This window comes from Mus caroli, chromosome 18 (genome assembly GCF_900094665.2).
Source record: "Mus caroli chromosome 18, CAROLI_EIJ_v1.1, whole genome shotgun sequence".
Classification (NCBI taxonomy): Eukaryota; Metazoa; Chordata; class Mammalia; order Rodentia; family Muridae; genus Mus; species Mus caroli.
In genome coordinates, this window is record NC_034587.1 from 84,144,197 (window position 1) to 84,161,863 (window position 17,667).

The 17,667-nt window shown below is 39.1% G+C and overlaps 1 pseudogene; it reads right to left on the minus strand.

The window, feature by feature from the left end:
• Window positions 1-7,814: 7,814 nt before the first annotated feature.
• On the minus strand, window positions 7,815-11,787 carry LOC110284580 (annotated as a pseudogene).
• Window positions 11,788-17,667: the final 5,880 nt, after the last annotated feature.

A 17,667-nucleotide genomic window follows, 5' to 3' on the forward strand; every position in this document is an offset into this window, starting at 1 on the left:
TGTCTCTTGTGAGACTGTGCCCGGGGCCTAGCAAACACAGAAGTGGATGCTCACAGTCAGCTATTGAATGGATCACAGGGCCCCCAATGGAGGAGCTGGAGGAAGTACCCAGGGAGCTGGGGGGATCTGCAACCCTATAGGTGGAACAACAATATGAACCAACCAGTACCCCCCCGCCTCTCAGAGTTTGTGTCTCTAGCTGCATATGTATTAGATGATGGCCTTGTTGGCCATCAGTGGAAAGAGAGGCCCATTGTTCATGCAGACCTTATATGCCTCAGTACAGGGGAATGCCAGGGCCAAGAAGTGGGAATGGGTGGGTGGGGAATGGGTGTGGGAGGGTGTGGGGGACTTTTGCGATAGCATTGTCCAGCCTGTGCCAAGTTGACACACACACACACACACACACACACACACACACACACAAACAAAACAGCCAGTACAGCATCCTTAGTCATCAGGGAAATGCAAATAAGAACAACCCTGAGATTCCACCTCACACCAAAATGGCTAAGATAAAAATCTCAGGTGACAGCAGATCCTGATGAGGATGTGAAGAAAGAGGAACACTTCTCCATTGCTGGTGGGATTGCAAGTTGGAAAACCACTCTGGAAATCAGTTTGGCAGTTCCTCAGTAAATTGGACTACCTGAGGACCCAGCAATACCACTCCTGGGCATATACCCAGAAAATGTCATACTCTTAATGAGAAGAGTGAAAATCAGTAAAAATTTCCAATATAAAGATTCACTTCGAAAGAAATGGAGGAAATGAATGAAGGTTCAGGAGCAGGTATGGGAGAGACAGAAGTCCAGAGGGTCAGGAAAATGAACAGAAATATGTAGTAATGGGGAGGGAATGGGGGGCAGGAGTCACTAGAAAGTATCAGATGCCAAGAAAGCATGAGGTTCCCAGGACCCAACACGGATGACATTAGCTAAAATACCCAAAAGATAGGAAATAGAACCTGAATAAACCACTTCCAGTAGATAGGCATGGCCCCCAGTGGAGAGATAGGGCCATCCATCCAATTAAAAAATTTTAACCTAGAATTATCCCTTTCTAAAGGAAATGCAGGGACAAAAAATGGAGCAAAAACTGAAGGAAAGGCCTTCCAGAGACCAACTCAACTTGGGATCTATCTAATCTGCAATCACTAAAACCCGACACTATTGCTAATGCTAAGAAGTACTCATAGACAGGAGACTAATATGGCTGTTCTTTGAGAGGATCTGCCAGTATCTGAATAAGACAGATGCAGATACTCACAGCCAACCATCAGACTGAGCCCAGGGACCCCAAAGGAAGAATTAGGGAAAGGACTGGAGGAGCTGAAGGTTATTGCACCCCAATAAGAAGCACAACAATATCAACTAACCAGATCCCTACCATAGCTCCCAGAGACTAAACCACCAACCAAAGATTATACATGGTTTGGTCCATGGTTCCAGCTACAAATGTAGCAGAGGATTGCCCTTTCTGGCATCAATGGCAAGGGATGCCCTTGACCCTGTGGAGGCTTGATATTGCAGGGCAGGGAAATGTTAGAGAGGTGAGGCAGGAGTGTGTGGGTGGATGGGTAAGTACCCTCTTAGAGGCAAAGGGGAGGGGGATGGGATGGGGAGTTTGGGGAGGGAAGACTAGGAAGGGTGACAGCATTTGAAATGTAAATAAATAAAATAGCCAATAAGAAAAGAAATGTTTAGAATAGTAAACACCTTTGAGTTAGATCTGAGTGAAAAGGGCCATTGCTTTCATCTGCTATGTCACCAAAATCATCAAATGCAATTTTCAAAGCCATGACAAGAACAGGAATGCCAACAGCTCTGCTGAGCCTGACTACTTCTTCTGGGAGGTGAATTGGTATTGTTTAATTCTTATACTTAGTCTTGTGTAGAAAAAAACCAGGTGAGGAGAGACTGGGACAGAGCTTTGTAAACTGTATTCTGTGAGCCATAGAAACACACATTCACTGAGGCATCTTTTGTAATACAACACAAGAAAAATCTGCTATGCTATATGACATATCCCTACATTTGCATTCTTTTGAAAATGATTGTAAAGAATATCCAGTCTACAGTAACCCACCACCCATAATTGCCATATATGTATGTGTGTGTATGTGTGTGTGTGTGTGTGTGTGTCCATGTATGTGTATTGTCTATAAGGGGTCTATATTACTTACTTCCCTGAAGAACAGTTATTAACTAACCATAGAAAAGTAGAGTAGGATTTGCACTGAAGCTTCTTGGCCAGAATCTAGATTTTTGCCAATAGAGGTGATATATATCTGAATATTGTCTAATAAGATGAAATGGATGTTAGCTCAGACCCATAAAAACACTTCCACACATTCCTGCTGCTCAGTGTCTTCTTTATCTTAAGCTGTATGACCTTAGAGAGTCCATCTGCTGAAGGCATTCTAGTTCCCATATACCAACATCAGAGACCCTGTGTGAAAGTGTTACATTGGCAGCCTAATTCATATTTCCAACATCTTAATCATATAAAAAATAAAGCAACTATTTGAGCTATTCATTGCTAAGAGATTGGTTCTTACTGGATCCATTTCTCCACCTAATAGAAACACACCAAGTGGTCTGGTATTCTGATGAACACAAACAACATATGAGATCAGTATGCAATGGAGTAGACAACTGTCCCCATTGGGGTTTATTTCTGTCACGATGAGGCCACACCTATTCTTCCAGCAGCACAGGTAGTATGAGATAATAATGGAATGAAAAAGAAAAATGGAAAAGGTCTCTGGGGGATCTTTTCACAAAGATAGAAATAGCTTAGCACATGAGCAGCCATTTCTCTCTCTTGCTATCTCAAAGAACAGTTATTAAAAGTAGCGATTATCATTAAAGACAGCTCTGACCCTGGGGACCCGGTAAAAATCATCAGGGTTTCGCTTACAACTATTTGGCTTCCTGCTCCCCAGTGGCTTTTCAGAGCAGCCAATTAACTCTCTGGGAATGTTACTGCACACCAAGATGCTAGCATGACAGAAACACGGGAGTGGTGACTTTCATTTCCTTAAAGCTAACTGTCTCTCTCTATTTCCGGCAATTTCATTACAGCCATTTAGACTCAAAGGGAGAGGGGATTTCAGTGTTCCCCCAAAACACCCTTAGCCACAGGCACAGAATGTATAATCGCCCTACCTGAGGAGGCCTCTCTCTGTCATTCTCTGCCCTTCCCTGAATTCCTCTTCACTCAATTCTGTTTTTAATTTGCCAGACAATCCTTTTGACCTCACCTAAAATGAAACATTTTAAAAGCTTCTCAGTGTGGCAGAGTATCACTATAAACCAGAACTCTAAAATGGGTGTGTTCACTGTTTTCAAATTCCCATACCACTGTGGCTGTTAAGGACAAATTCTCTAACCCACTTGAAGTTGCTCCCTTTTCTTTGATCCCCATGTCTGGGTCGTCACAACGCATGCCTCCCTCTTTTGAAATCTTCAGCGTCTCACCCAACGAACTTTACCTGAGGCCACCCTGTCACAAACCTCAGCTGCTTCAAAGTCCGCTGAGTGCTCAAGAGACTTCTCTGCTTGATAAAATGTAATGTCTACCTCAAAGTTCGGATGGCATGAGCTCTTTTTCCCTTGTTCTTTGCTGAGGTAACAGTGGTAAGATTAATCCTACAAGCATAGTATGTGGGAGTTTGAAGGATCTTAGAACACATATAGCGAAGCTCTCTCTGGGGTCCCGAGGTTAAATGACTTACTTGAGGTCATCAGATTAAGTAGTGTCAAATCAGATGCATTAACCCAAGGCTCTCAGCTCCTGTGTCTCAGCCTCTACCTGTACAGTATATGAAGAGAATGTGTTATGAAACCCCATACAACTTAAAAGCAATTAGGTCAAAGATCAGTCTTCTGTCAAACTGGCCTCTTATCAGGATGGAATCCTTCTTGTGACTTTTGTAGTGATGTCACATACCTCACTTGACGCAGTGAGATGGATATACCTCTTTTGAATTTTTCTTTCAATTAGAAGCTTAAGAAACTCTCGAGCACTAAACACTCCAATACACCATCAGTTTACCTACCTTCCCTCCCTGGGCAATAATAAATCACGAAGAAGCTACACAGAGAGTAAAAATGAAACATGCACCTGTTAAGTCAACTGAAACTAAAACATTAACAGCACCATGCTGTCGAGGCTGTGTGGCAACAGGAGCCCCTGTGCCCTGTTAGTAGGAATGCAAATCATAGTGACACACTGGAAGACAATTTAATCAGGTTCTTAGAAAACTAAATATGTTTTTGCATTGTTTTTCAGCAGCTGTGAATCCAGGCATCTATCCAAATTAGTTCAAACTTTGTCTCATAAAAACTCACACAAATACTTCCTAGAACTTGTATTAATAACTCAAAATTTTAAATTAGTTAATATAGTTGTCACCAGGTGAAGCTATATATGAGCTATGATACATCTTTTCAATGGAATATCATTCAATATGATAAAGATAAATGAACAACCAAGCTATGAACACCTTAAATGCACATTGCTAAATGAAAGCAGCCACTTCACAAAGGCTACACACTATGATTCCAACTATACAAAGTTCTACAAAAGGTAATGTTGTAGACAAAAGATGAGTGACTGACAAAGATATTGTAGAAAAAGTGAGAAGAGGTAAAAGTTTAGAACAAAGGGCATTTTTAGGTCATGACATTATTTTGCGTAAGGCTGTAATGGTAATTTCATGACATTATGCATTGTCAAAACCAGTACAAGTATGCAACATGGTTATCCTTATATGAACTATAGACTTAGGATAAGGTGTAGTAGTATTTCATTATCAATTATAACATGTGTCATCCTTATTTGAACTATAGACTTAGGATAAGGTGTAGTAGTATTTCATTATCAACTATAACATGTGTCACCCTCCTAATGCAAGATGTTAATAATGGGAAAAACTATGCTGAGGGAAAGAGTGAACAGAAATTCTGCATTCTTGATTTTTTCAGTAACCATGAAGAAGCTCTAAAACTAAAGTTATTTAAAATGCAAATGCTGAATATTTATCAAGAAAATTATAATTGTGTTGATATGGCAAGTATCCTATGACAGTCATGATGCACCAATATTGATCCAATGAATATTGTTAGAATAAAGCTGAGACATGAAATCTTTGTGCATTAACTCAACACACACAACAGATGTATAAAGTTAGTGTGTTGGCTAATTTTATTAAAACTTGGCACAAACTACAGTTATCGGAGAAGGTGCTTCCATTGAGAAAATGCCTCCATAAGCTCAGGTTGAAGGTAAACCTCTAGGGCATTTTCTTACTTAGTGACTGATGTGGGAGAACCTAGCCCACTGTGGGTGGGTCCATCGTGGGATAGTAGCCCTAGGTTCTATTAAAAAAAAAAAAAAAGCAGACTAAGCAAACCTTGGAGAAGAAGCCAGAATGCAGCACTCCTCCTTGGCTTCTGCATCAGCTCCTGCTGCCAGGTTTACTTGAGTTCCTGCTATCTCTTTCCTTCTGATAAACTGTTATAAGGAACTGTGTGTGAAGGAAATCCTTTCCTTCCCAAGCTGCTTTTGAACATGGTGTTTAATCACAGCAGTAGTAATCCTAAGACAGTCTCACAGAAGCATAAACTTATGCACCATTATACAGATGGAGAAGTGCAAACTTAAAATTCTAATCAAGGCCACTTGCTTCCAAAATCAGGTTGATGTTGCTGTTGTCATTGTTGTTTTGTAACTGCATGGTGGTTTAAATGATTAAATGATGAAATTTGTGAGTCTGACAAATTATTACTTCCAAAAATGCCCAAAATTCAATTTTAGGAACTAAAAAAATCAAAATGAACTGCAACTTACAGAACATAAGAATTTACCTAACTGGTGTAACTGGAAATGAAGAAATGGCACACACACACACACACACACACACACAGAGTAAAGACAGGATGCTGGGATTGGAGGGGGGCTGGGCCATGTGCTCTGATGGTGTACCAACAGCAGCCAAGAAACTCAGAAGATTGATTTTATACATCTTCACTAAGAAAGTGAAAGAAAGATGAAATTTCAAGACCTGTAAGTCATATAAAGTACTCAGAAATTGCTGGGGTTTTTGTGAGCCTAGAGGCTGCCTGGGGCTGAGAACAAAGAAAAACAAACCCGGGTATGCCCCATAGTTAAAACATTCCTGGGAACAGCTTGACCTAAAGATAAAGAGGAATGTGAGGACATAACAGGACTATCTGAACTGAGTCAATAACTCACAGAACTCTGACACCCTGCACGTACAATTTTTCTGCTGATGTTTGAATAAGCCAATAGTGTGTCACTATGCTGAATTCCACACCCCAAAGCCCCTTACCCCATAAAAATCCCTAGCTTCCAAGCCTCATGGCAGACATCTGTTATCTCCTGTGTGGGATCCATGTCGGTCTGGAGCTCCATCATTAAACTGCCTCATGTGATTACAGCAAGATGGATTTTCGTGTTTCTCTGGGTGCTCTCTCACTCCTGAGACTAGAGTGGGCATCCCCGAAAGGGGGTCTTACAAAGGCAGGTTTATTCTATGCACCTGAACTAGGAGGCAAGAATAGCTAATCTCAGTAGGTAGTCTTTGTAAGGAAACAGTTTGAGGTTGCTTTCACTCAGAAGGAGAAATCTGTGGTTGACATTTCTATACACATTTGTTTTGGCTAAAGGTCAGTGCATGAGCAGCACTCATACTTGCTGAAGAGGAAGGCTTTGCCATTCTTATGAGTCTGGGACACTGGGTCCTTGACATGACTGTACCCACATTCAGTTGGAACTCTTTTCAAAGCTTCATCTGCTCCTTACACTTTCAATCAGGGTTTCTCTGCACCCATCCCCCAACATACACACACAAAACAAAAGAGAGTAGGATAAAATGCAGCTTTTAGTCGTGTATCTCACTATCCACTAAAAAGGGCTCTTATCAAAGAGTCAGGGAGCAATGAGAGAGATTGGAAGGAGATCTGGAGAGGTCAGAAAAACTTTCCAGAGATAACATCAGCTAAAAGAAACTGTGAAGACTGAGATGGAGCAGAGATTAGTTAAAATAGGACTGACATTTGCCAATAATCCACTAAGAACTAAGTGGTCCATGCTTGTACTCACCTTAACAAATCATGATGCCATCCACTTATCATGCATAGTCTCTGCAGCAGCAGCAGCAGCAGCAACAGCAGCAGCAGCAGCAGCAGCAGCAGCAGCAGCAACAGCAGCATCCCCCTGAGGAACTTTTGAAGATGCCAATTCTCAGACCTCATCTGGAACTCACTGAACCTGAATTATCACAAGGTACTGAATTTTAAATGTGTTCCAGATCCATCTGACCTCTGATGAATCTTGGCAACCACCAGTCTAAGCCTTCATTTATTAAAGGACAAAAAAGGCACAGAAGGCTTTTTATGAAGGGCAAATATCTAATGCATGAACAAATAAAATCTTTACTCAAGGTAGGTAAAATGGATCTTCAAAGCATTCTATTATGATTTGAAAACATAGCAGCACAGCCCAATCATTCACAACTCTACATTGTTTGAGAATCAGCTGATAAAATTATATATATATATATATATTTGTATATTAATGATGTTTTGATAGTTTGTACACATCATATAATAGTCACTCTAATTAATTAAATTACTCATTGATTTTTAAGGTGAAAATATCTAATCTCATGGAAGATTGTAGCTAATATATACTATACACTCCCCTCTTCCCTTGCCTCAAGTTTATTTATAAAGACAGCATAGGACACCAGCCATCTGCAAATAATGTGTATGTAAGTAGGTGTCTCACAGCACTGGCAGGAGCCTTTTCTGTTGGAACTTCACAGGGTCCTGGGCACCTTTGGAAGCCTGAACAAGAGCTGAAGTCTGGGCCTTAGCTGCAGCTGTGGCATTAGCTGCAGCTGTGGCCTCTGCCTTGCTTTGAACCTTGGGAGAAGCAAGTTTGTGGCCCTTGGTCATGTAGCTCGGGGTGAGTGATGAAAGCCAGGGGGCTGAGTTTGTGGCTGAGACTTTGGCATCTTGGGCTTGATGGCCTTAGGTTTCACAGGGGCCTCGATGACTTCTACTCCTGCACTCACTGCCTTTGCATTGTTGGCCTGAATCTTCTTCAGATCTTTCTTGTTGTACTTCTTGGAAAAGTGTATGTTCCTCAGAAACTTGAGGTCAGTCCACTTAAGAGATTCGTACTTTTTTTGACCGGGGTTTCTTGATACCATTTCTGTTCCATTTGTGGGACTGGTTGTGTGTGTGTTGTGGTTCTTGTACTTGGCTGTGTTTGCATGGTAACCCACAGCTCCTGCAGCACCTGGGACCAGAAGAGAAAGAGCTATGATGTGCTCTTGAATAAATGCTATGAGACTACATGTTATGTTCTCGTACTATGTTTCTAACAGGTGAAATGCTATCTGTTATGCTCCTTGTTGCCACAACAGAGGAAACAACTTTGAGACATTACAAGGATCTAATGTTGACCCCACTTCAGATATATACAGTCACAAATATATTATTTCATCTATAAGACATGGTTATAGTGAGTCTAAGCAGCACATCTAACTATGAAACCAGGAGATAAAACTTTTGAGAACTCAAATGAAAATATTTTCTCTGGCACTCTTGCACTGCTTTTTGAAAACCCCATAGGTTGGGATCTAAATCTACTGGATAATATGTATATTTCTCTTTAACCTCCTAGAGGACCTGCCTGATAGAGAGGACAGGGAGGACTTATGTCATTCTGGTACTGTTTTGCTACTCTGGGAGAGAGTTCTTAATTTCCCTGGCTGAGTTTAAGAAAATAATAATTTGGAGATCTGAACAACTAATGTCCAACAAAACACAATCAAAATATTAATAAAATAAATCCATGAGAGTGAAATTAATTCTTTAAAATTGAAGGAACAGGGGGTAAGTGCAATTTTCACCAAGCCTAATGACCTGAGTTCAAATCCCAGATCTCAGGCACCAGAAGGAAATAACTGACTCCTACATCTTGTCCTCTGAACATGACACTCCCACTGAGGAATATGTGCATGCAGATGCACATACACATATATACAGAGCCAAGATAAAGTAAAAAAGATAGCTCACGATAGATTTATATGGTAATGAGCCCATGGTCACCCTGAGAATAATGCTTATATAGTCAGGAAAACCCATTTTCTGGTCAGTTAACTATAAGGTACATTATCGATTAGACATCCCAGCTGGAGAAAAGATTTCATGGTCCAAATTTTAAGAAAAATGTAGTTAGCATCACAAACATCTGATCTTTTCTGTGTTTTTCTGTTTAGCTACCAAGTTAGGAATGTAGCAGAGACATCTAGAATGATGTGATTGTATAATTTGCTAGGTTTCTTTTTCTATAAATATTTCCATTGGTTTAAGGTTTTTCAACTTATACAGCTAAAGATTGGCAGGGAAAATGAAGCATCTGCTCACTATAAAGTGATCCATAACAAAAATAAATCTCTCATTTGTTTTTTATGATTTATCATGCCACTGAAACTGAATTTTCTTTTTCACAGGTTAAGTACCAGGAACTTCCCACCTGAACTGAATGGTTGCATCTATCTAATGCAAGACATACCTAAAGCCCCTGAGAATAATTTTTCAAAGTCAATTATTCAAAGTACAATAAACTTTAAAACCATGTATCAACAGTATCTGGTCCCTTTGCCTCCAGCCTACCTACTAAAGCAACAGCAATCTCATTACCTCCTATCCCATACAGGCTTTTAGAAATCTATATGTATATCTTGCTGGTTTCTTACTTTAATAACTGATTTCCCATGAGAATGGAAAATAAAATAATCTATCAAAATAAATGACATAATTGATCTATAGTAGTAACTACTATTTTTAAGTCATTGATGAAATAGGCTTGATAAACAGCAAGCAAATCCATGCCCCCTGAAAGTCAGTTTTATAGAATTGTTTTGAAATACCTAAATTAAAAATTCAATTAGGTGTCTCAAAAACATATCTAAAAAATAACTTTATATTACATCACATAGATTGAGACAACTAATATGACTGCACATGTCCTAGGATTCTAGATCATTTATCTCAAGTGTAAAGGCTTTGTTAATAGTTGTTACATTGTATTGTCTACAGGATCATTAAATGGAGACAGTATTTACATATTCACCATAGACAGATTGTTAAATAGTATTTTAAACCCACTGATTGTTGAACCTGTGGAAGCCCATGGTATCTATCTTTAGGAGAAAGTCACTCAATAAGGTAGTAAATCCCTCCTAAAAATATATCTCTCTTTTGATTCTAGTTATAGAAAATCAACCAGTTGTGCCAGCATTTATTTAATTACTTTGCATTCACAAAACAGTTTTAAGCTCTTTAGTTTCAAAAATTTAGAGGAGAAAAAATGTGTGCCATTAGTTAAGTCTAATATCAAAACAAGTTTTCCCAGAGCAGTGTTATCATCACTTTGACTGACTCAGTTCTCATATAGCCTGTAGACATGGTATTCTAATATGGACTGAGAAATACACTGAATATACACCAAGGAAAAGTTGTGGCCAGGAAAAATTACTTAGAAGGTAAACTATGGCAACCTGAGTTTGATAAATATGACCCACATGTTAGAACAAAAGAACCACTGATTCACATAAGTTGTCCCCTGACCTCCATATACATACCATGGTACACATATGTACAAACAAACAACATAATTAAAAATACTAGTAATAAAGATAGGTTGTGATAGCACAGAGGAAACAAAAATAAAGTTTATCAAGCCTAAGTTGTCCTCCAGAACATTATGGAAATTCCAAAAATGTGGCTTTTCCTGTTTGACTTCAGTTGCAATAAAATAACACGTCTCAAAACAACTTGGTTTGGAAAGGGTTTAATTGGCTTATATGTATCAATTACAGTCTCTGTCTGGGGGAAGTTAGGGCAGAAGCTCAATTCAGAACCCTGAGGCAGAAACTGAAACAGGGACCTGGGAAATCCTGATTACTAGATTGCTTCTTATGGTTTGCGCCACTGCTTCTTTTATCCAAGTCAGAAGTTCTTGCACAGTAGTGGCAAGATTCACAATGAGCTGGAACTTACATCAATCATTAATCAAGAAACTGGCAGGTTTGGCCATGTTGTTCTGACTTTAGAGTCAAGGATAGAAGAAATGGATTATGGAATCTCCCTCTGCAACAAAGGAAAGACAGTGAGGTCAGATGTGTGGCAGGGGTGTTCCTGCATGGAAGCACAGAGAGACCATTGTGGGAAGCTCTAAAGGTGAGACCTGTATTGATTTAAAAATCCCAAGAGGTTAGAGATGCCAGAGCCATGAAATGCCTGCCAAGGAGAATGACAAACAGGGAATTGAACCAACTCTAGAGAAAGAACTGTGTTGCAGTCAACAAAGCTAAAAGGGGCTGTAGATATGAAGATCATTTAGATTTCAGACATGGAGATACAGAGTTTGAATTTTGACCAGATGGTTTTCGGTCTTCCTTTGGTTCAGTATTTCTTCACTATATTCACTTTTAGAATAGTAATGCATACCATGTGCCATTGTATGTTGGAAGTATGTGATCTGCTTTTTCATTTTGGATTTTACAGGGGATTACAGGTAAAAGATTGTATGAATCTCAGAAGAGACTTTGAACTTTAGACCATTTTAATTCGTTATTTTATTTATTTACATTTCAAATGCTATCCATTTTCCCAGTTTCCCCTCCACAGATACCCATTCTCTCCCCCTCCCCCTGCTTCTATGAGGGTGCTCCTACCTCATCGCCCTAGCTTTCCTCTCTACATGTCTGAGTCATCAACCTTCCACAGGACCAAGGGGCTCCCTTCTCGTTGATGCTAGATAAGACAATTGTTTCTACATGTGCAGCTGGAGCCATGTGTACTCTTTGGTTGGTGATTTAGTCCCTGGGAGCTTTGAGGGATCTGGCTGGTTGATATTGTTGTTCTCCCTATAGGGTTGCAAATTCCTTCAGCTCCTTCAGTACTTCCTCTATTGCCTCAATTGGCTTCCCTGCACTCAGGCTGATGGTTGGCTGCATACACCTCTGTATTAGTCAGGCTGTGGCACAGCCTCTCATGGGAAAGCTACACTAGGCTCCTGTCAGCAAGTGCTTTTTGACATCAGCAATAGTGTCTAGGTTTGGTGTCTGCAGATGGGATTGATCCCTAGGTGGGGTAGTCTCTGGATGGTCTTTCCTTCAGTCTCTTTTAATCAAGTGTGAGACTATTATAGACCATTGGACTGAATGCATTTTTACATTAGGGTATGGATACAAGCCTATGAAGATGAGGGAGGGGGATGTGGTGGTTTAAATATGAATAGCTCCTGTAGATTCATGTATTTGAATGTTTGATTCATAGAGAATGATAATATTAGATATTAAAGTGGGTGTGTCCTTGTTGGAGGAAGTATGTTCCAATGGAGGCAGTCTTAGAGGTCTTCTATGCTTAAGCTATGCCCAATATGGCACACAGTATCCTTTTTCTGTCTGTGGATCAAAATGTAGAACTTTTAGCTCCTTCTTCAGGGCTGTGTCTGCCTGCATATTGGCATGTTTCCTGCCATGGTGATGATGGGCTGAACCTCTGAAACTAAGCCAGTCATAATTAAATATGTTCCTTTTTTATGAGAGTAGTTATGGTCATAGTGTCTCTTCACAATAATAAAAGCCTAATAAGGCAACAGCTGAGGAAAACCCTATAAGCCTAACAATTCATATTAATACCTAACATTCCATATTAACATTTTAATAATCATTGCTTTATTAAAGACATTGAAAACAGCCTGTATTCACTGTGTCAAGCATAGCACATATCAGGGCTTGGGAGACTATAGCCTTAGCTGCAAAATATATCTACAGAGTCCTCTACAGAAGGAAAAACTAATGGTCAAGAGACTGTAGACTAGAGATCACTCCTAACGTGGACATTCTCTCCTCAGCATGGTGATACTGAGAAAGTTGGATGAAGTCTGTGCTTTTCCTGAAAACACAACCCTGAAATGTTTATTTTGCATCATCTGCTACCCCATTCCCTCATCCCACGGAGGCTCCATAGTGACACCGCAAGTCACATTTCAAAAGAATCTCTCCAAAGAATTGTACATTAAACTGTGACTGGACTTTCTCTTTAGTTTTTAAAATCTGCTATTATAGAGCAAAGAAAAACAGCCTAGCTAGGCTCAATTTTCTCTTCCTTAACTATAATGCACCCTTGGATGTAATGGTCACATTTCCTAAAGTTCCTTCAGCAACTTTTGTTAGATTGCATTCCAAGAGCCAATTCAGTCAATTGATTTCAAGCACTCAAGTTCTCAAACTTTAGTGTGTGCATCACCAGAGATCTCCTGGGATATTTCTTTTACAGAAACAAATCAAAACAATTAAAAAAACACCAAAAACTATAACAAACCAAAAAATGAGAATCTGCAAGGTTACAAACTGTATTATTTGAATCTATAGAGTGTTTAAGAATTTGAATATTTTGGATGATATCCTCCAGATATATATCTGATATCTGGAGGATATCATCCTGAGTGAGGTAACCCAATCTCAAAAGAAGTCACTTGATATGCACTCACTGATAAGTGATTATTAACCCAGAAACTTAGAATACCCAAGATACAATTTGCAAAATACAAGAAAATCAAGAAGAAGGAAGACCAACGTGTAGATACTTCATTCCTCCTTAGAACAGGAAGCAAAATACTTATGGAAGGAGTTACAGAGACAAAGTTTGGAGCTAAGACAAAAGGATGGACCATCCAGAAACTACCCTACCTGGGGATCCATCCCATAATCAGTCACCAAACCTAGACAGTATTGCATATACCAGCAAGATTTCACTGAAAGGACCATGATATAGCTGTCTCATGTGAGGCTATGCCAGTGTCTGCAAATACAGAAGTAGATGCTCACAGTCATCTATTAGATGGAACACAGGGCTGCCAATGGAGGAGCTAGAGAAAGCACTCAAGGGGCTGAATGGGTCTGCAACCCTATAGGTGGAACAATCTAAGCTAACCAGTACCCCCAGTGCTTGTATCTCTAGCTGCATATGAAGTAGAAGATAGCCTAGTCGGCCATCATTGGGAAGAGAGGCCCCTTGGTCTTGCAAACAGGGGAACACCAGGGCCAAGAAGTAGGAGTAGGAGGGTAGGGTAGCAGGCATGTGGAGGATACAGGGAACTTTCCGGATAGCATTTGAAATGTAAATAAAGAAAATATCTAATAAAAAAGAATTTGAATATTTTATAAGATTGATTTAGATGGTCCATAATATGCTATTTTTAATTATTTCTATATATGTATGTGTATGCCATTTTTTATTCCTAAATACATAAATATAACCTGCCTGTTCAGTTTGCATTTCAGGGAAACGAAGTCCTAACTTTGCAACTGCTGCCATCTTTAGTTCACCTGTTGTCTACATATAGTCTAAGAAGAGATATGACTAATGCCTAGAAAAAATTTTACAGTTTTCTGTTTTTAAAGGGCCCATTTAGTAAATGTCCTAACAACTGTAAATAGCATTATAAATATATTACAAGGTATTCACTCATGCCTTTAAGGAATATTCAAAACTGAATCTGTAACAATCATAACTTGCCCCAATAGAACTGCCCCTTTCCTTATATGATTGTAAGAATTCATAGATATGTGCGCAGATACACTATTCATGCAGCATTTTGCTCATTATTAGAAATCAAGCTCTTGTCTCAGTGAAGCATTATGATCCAAAATATAACTCAGTCATCTCAAAATACTAAGAACTAAGTTAGGCTCATCAACTGTTTCAGTCCTGTGTTATTCTTGACTCAGTACTCACCTCCAGTACTGCTTTCATTAGAAGACATTTTCCTCTGCTTAACTACTATTGTTCATAGTGTTTAAGAAATGAAACTAACCTAGATTTCCATCAACAAATGAATTTATGAAAGATGTGACAAATACTGCAGTTGTTTGAAAAGGGAAGACTCACATAGACTCATCTGTGTAAATGCTTGGCCCATAGGGAGTGTCACTATTAGATGTTCTTGGAGTAGGTGTGGCCTTGTTGGAGGATACTGTGTCACCATGGAGGCAGGCTTTGAGGTTTCATATGCTTAAGCTAGGCCTGGTGTGGAAATCTCTTTCTACTGCTAGGAGATCAAGATGTAGAACAATCAGTTCCTTCTCCAGCCCCAAGACACAATGCTTTTTGCTGTGATGGTAATGAACTAAACCTCTGAAATTATAAGTCAGATCCAATTAAATGTTTTCCTTTATAAGAGTTGCCTTGGTCATGGTATCTCTGCACAGCAATAAAACTCTAAGTCAGATGCATGCAATGGAAACTTATTCAGCCATAAAGAAAAATGTAATAATCATATTTTCAGGACAAATGAAGAAACTAGAAATCATTACATCAAGTGAAATAAGTCAGATACAGGAAGACAAACACCACATGCTTTCTCTCTTCCAGGTGAGTCATGAAATTGCAAAGAGGACCATGATAAGAGAAGAAAAGCCCTTAAGTGAGCATAGCTGCAAGGAAAAATGAGTAATGGAATAAAGGAGATATCTGAAAGCAGAAAAAAAGCTGAAGGATGAAGGCTTGGGAAGGGAAGGGAGGAGAGGTGGAGTGGGGAAGGGCCAGGATCAGCAGTATATCAGAAAATGCCTTAATGGAGGTCATCAGTTGCATACTAATTTCAAAAAACAATAAAATTGAAAAATACCAAAAGAAAATAACTGAAAAATGCCATCTTAGCAGTTTGACTATGTTTTCTCTTTATCTAGAATGTGTGAGGAAATGAATTCAGAGTATGAACAATATCAGTTGAAAATGGAGGTCCTCTCCTGGTCACATGTCATGTAGCAAGTGTCAACTCTGCACCAATGCTTTGTCCATGTAATGCCCTCTCTTCTCTTTCCCTATTTGATAAACTGCAATATATACAGTGTAGATGGGCTTAATTTTGTGAAGTTATACCTTACAGTTCCTGTTTTGTAATTGTGACACAAAAGGTAGAAGACTCTAAAAACTATCTACAAAGGAATTAATGTAGAAAATATTAACACTACAAGCATGTTTCATAGCAAAAGTATTAAATGTGTGAATTTCACCCTCATAATACAAGGCCTTTCTTTTTATAGGTTTAAAGACAGGTGGACTCATTACATCCAGTGAAACATAAACAGGACCAAAAAATCAACCAGGAACTACTGGTTACATACACTCTGCCATGGTATAAATGTACACTGTGAGATATTATTGATCTGTAATTAATTTTAAAATTAAATAACAGGAATATGAAAGCCTGTTTTCCCAAGTATTTAGTCAGTGGCATTGTGAAGCTTTTCAAATATTCAGAAGTCATTTTGGGGTTAGTTTCTTACTTAAAAGGAAAAACCAAGATCTCACAATTGTGAGAAACATCTGTCATTTCATATGCAATAGGAATGCATGAAAGACCACACAGTGTAAAGGAAATGCATTCCTTTGTCAGCAAATACTGCTACAGCATGAAAAACACAAACATGTTGCTGAGAAACTGGTAAAACAACACTGGGGATAATATGCAGTGTGGGAAAACTGTGACACAGTCGGCTGAAAAGACAGATGTTGCAAATGCACAGAGCTTAGAGTGTTTTCATAAATTATAGATTTCCTTTTAATAGCAAAGCACACTGGAAGCTACGTCTCTGTGAGCCTAAAGAAGAGAAGAACCCGAGGAAACAGGCAGTGCTAAATTTCTTATAAGAAAACAGTATTTTCTGGGAAAATTATCTAAACAACCATTGATGAAACAGCTGCTCCTAGTAGAATAAAGAGTTCCAGAGTGAGTCTATGAGCTAGCGCCAGATGTGAGTTTTCTTCACCATGTTATTCATAATTAGACAAAGCATGCAGCCTGTTGTAGGATATCAGGACATGTGCAATTTGATACAAATGGGGCACTTAAAGTACATTACAGTCATTACAACACTCACACTGAGTCTGAAAATGATCATGAAACTCTTTTGCACTAGCGGAAGATCATAAATTGGGTTGAGAAAAATGACTTGTTTCTCAAATTCACCTATTCCAGGTTTGATATTGTGTGTGTGCACATCTAAACAAGTGGCTATATGGATTTTCTTTCTAGCTATTATTTAATTTCCCTGCACTCTCATTTTATACATACCTTAGCATTTGAAAATTAACTATATGAATAAGTATATATCTCAGAGATGACAGGTTGCTAATAGCTCTAGAAAGACCACCTGGGTTCTATTCATGAAAGAGCCTCTTAGCCCACTGCATTTTTGGGAATTATAGAATGACTGTGCATCAGGTTCTCCACCTCTGAGGGAGTTGACAGCAGCAAGGTCATGGGAATATAGTTGCAATCTGAAGAAATAACTACATGAAAGGTCTAGTAAAACTCAGACAGGAAACACCAGATACTTACAAGGCCACCTGATTTATTGACTGTTGTTGGCTTGTGCAGGGCCAATTTGCCAGGTTCCTGCATTTTCCAAATTTCTCTTTCTTGCAAGTGGTGGTCACAGGGATATTCTTCGGATTGAGAGGTGGGAAGTTTTGTAAAATGTGCATAACTGTATTAGAAGGTTTCTGATGGTCTTTCAGAAAAATGATGAATGGAGAAAATAGCATA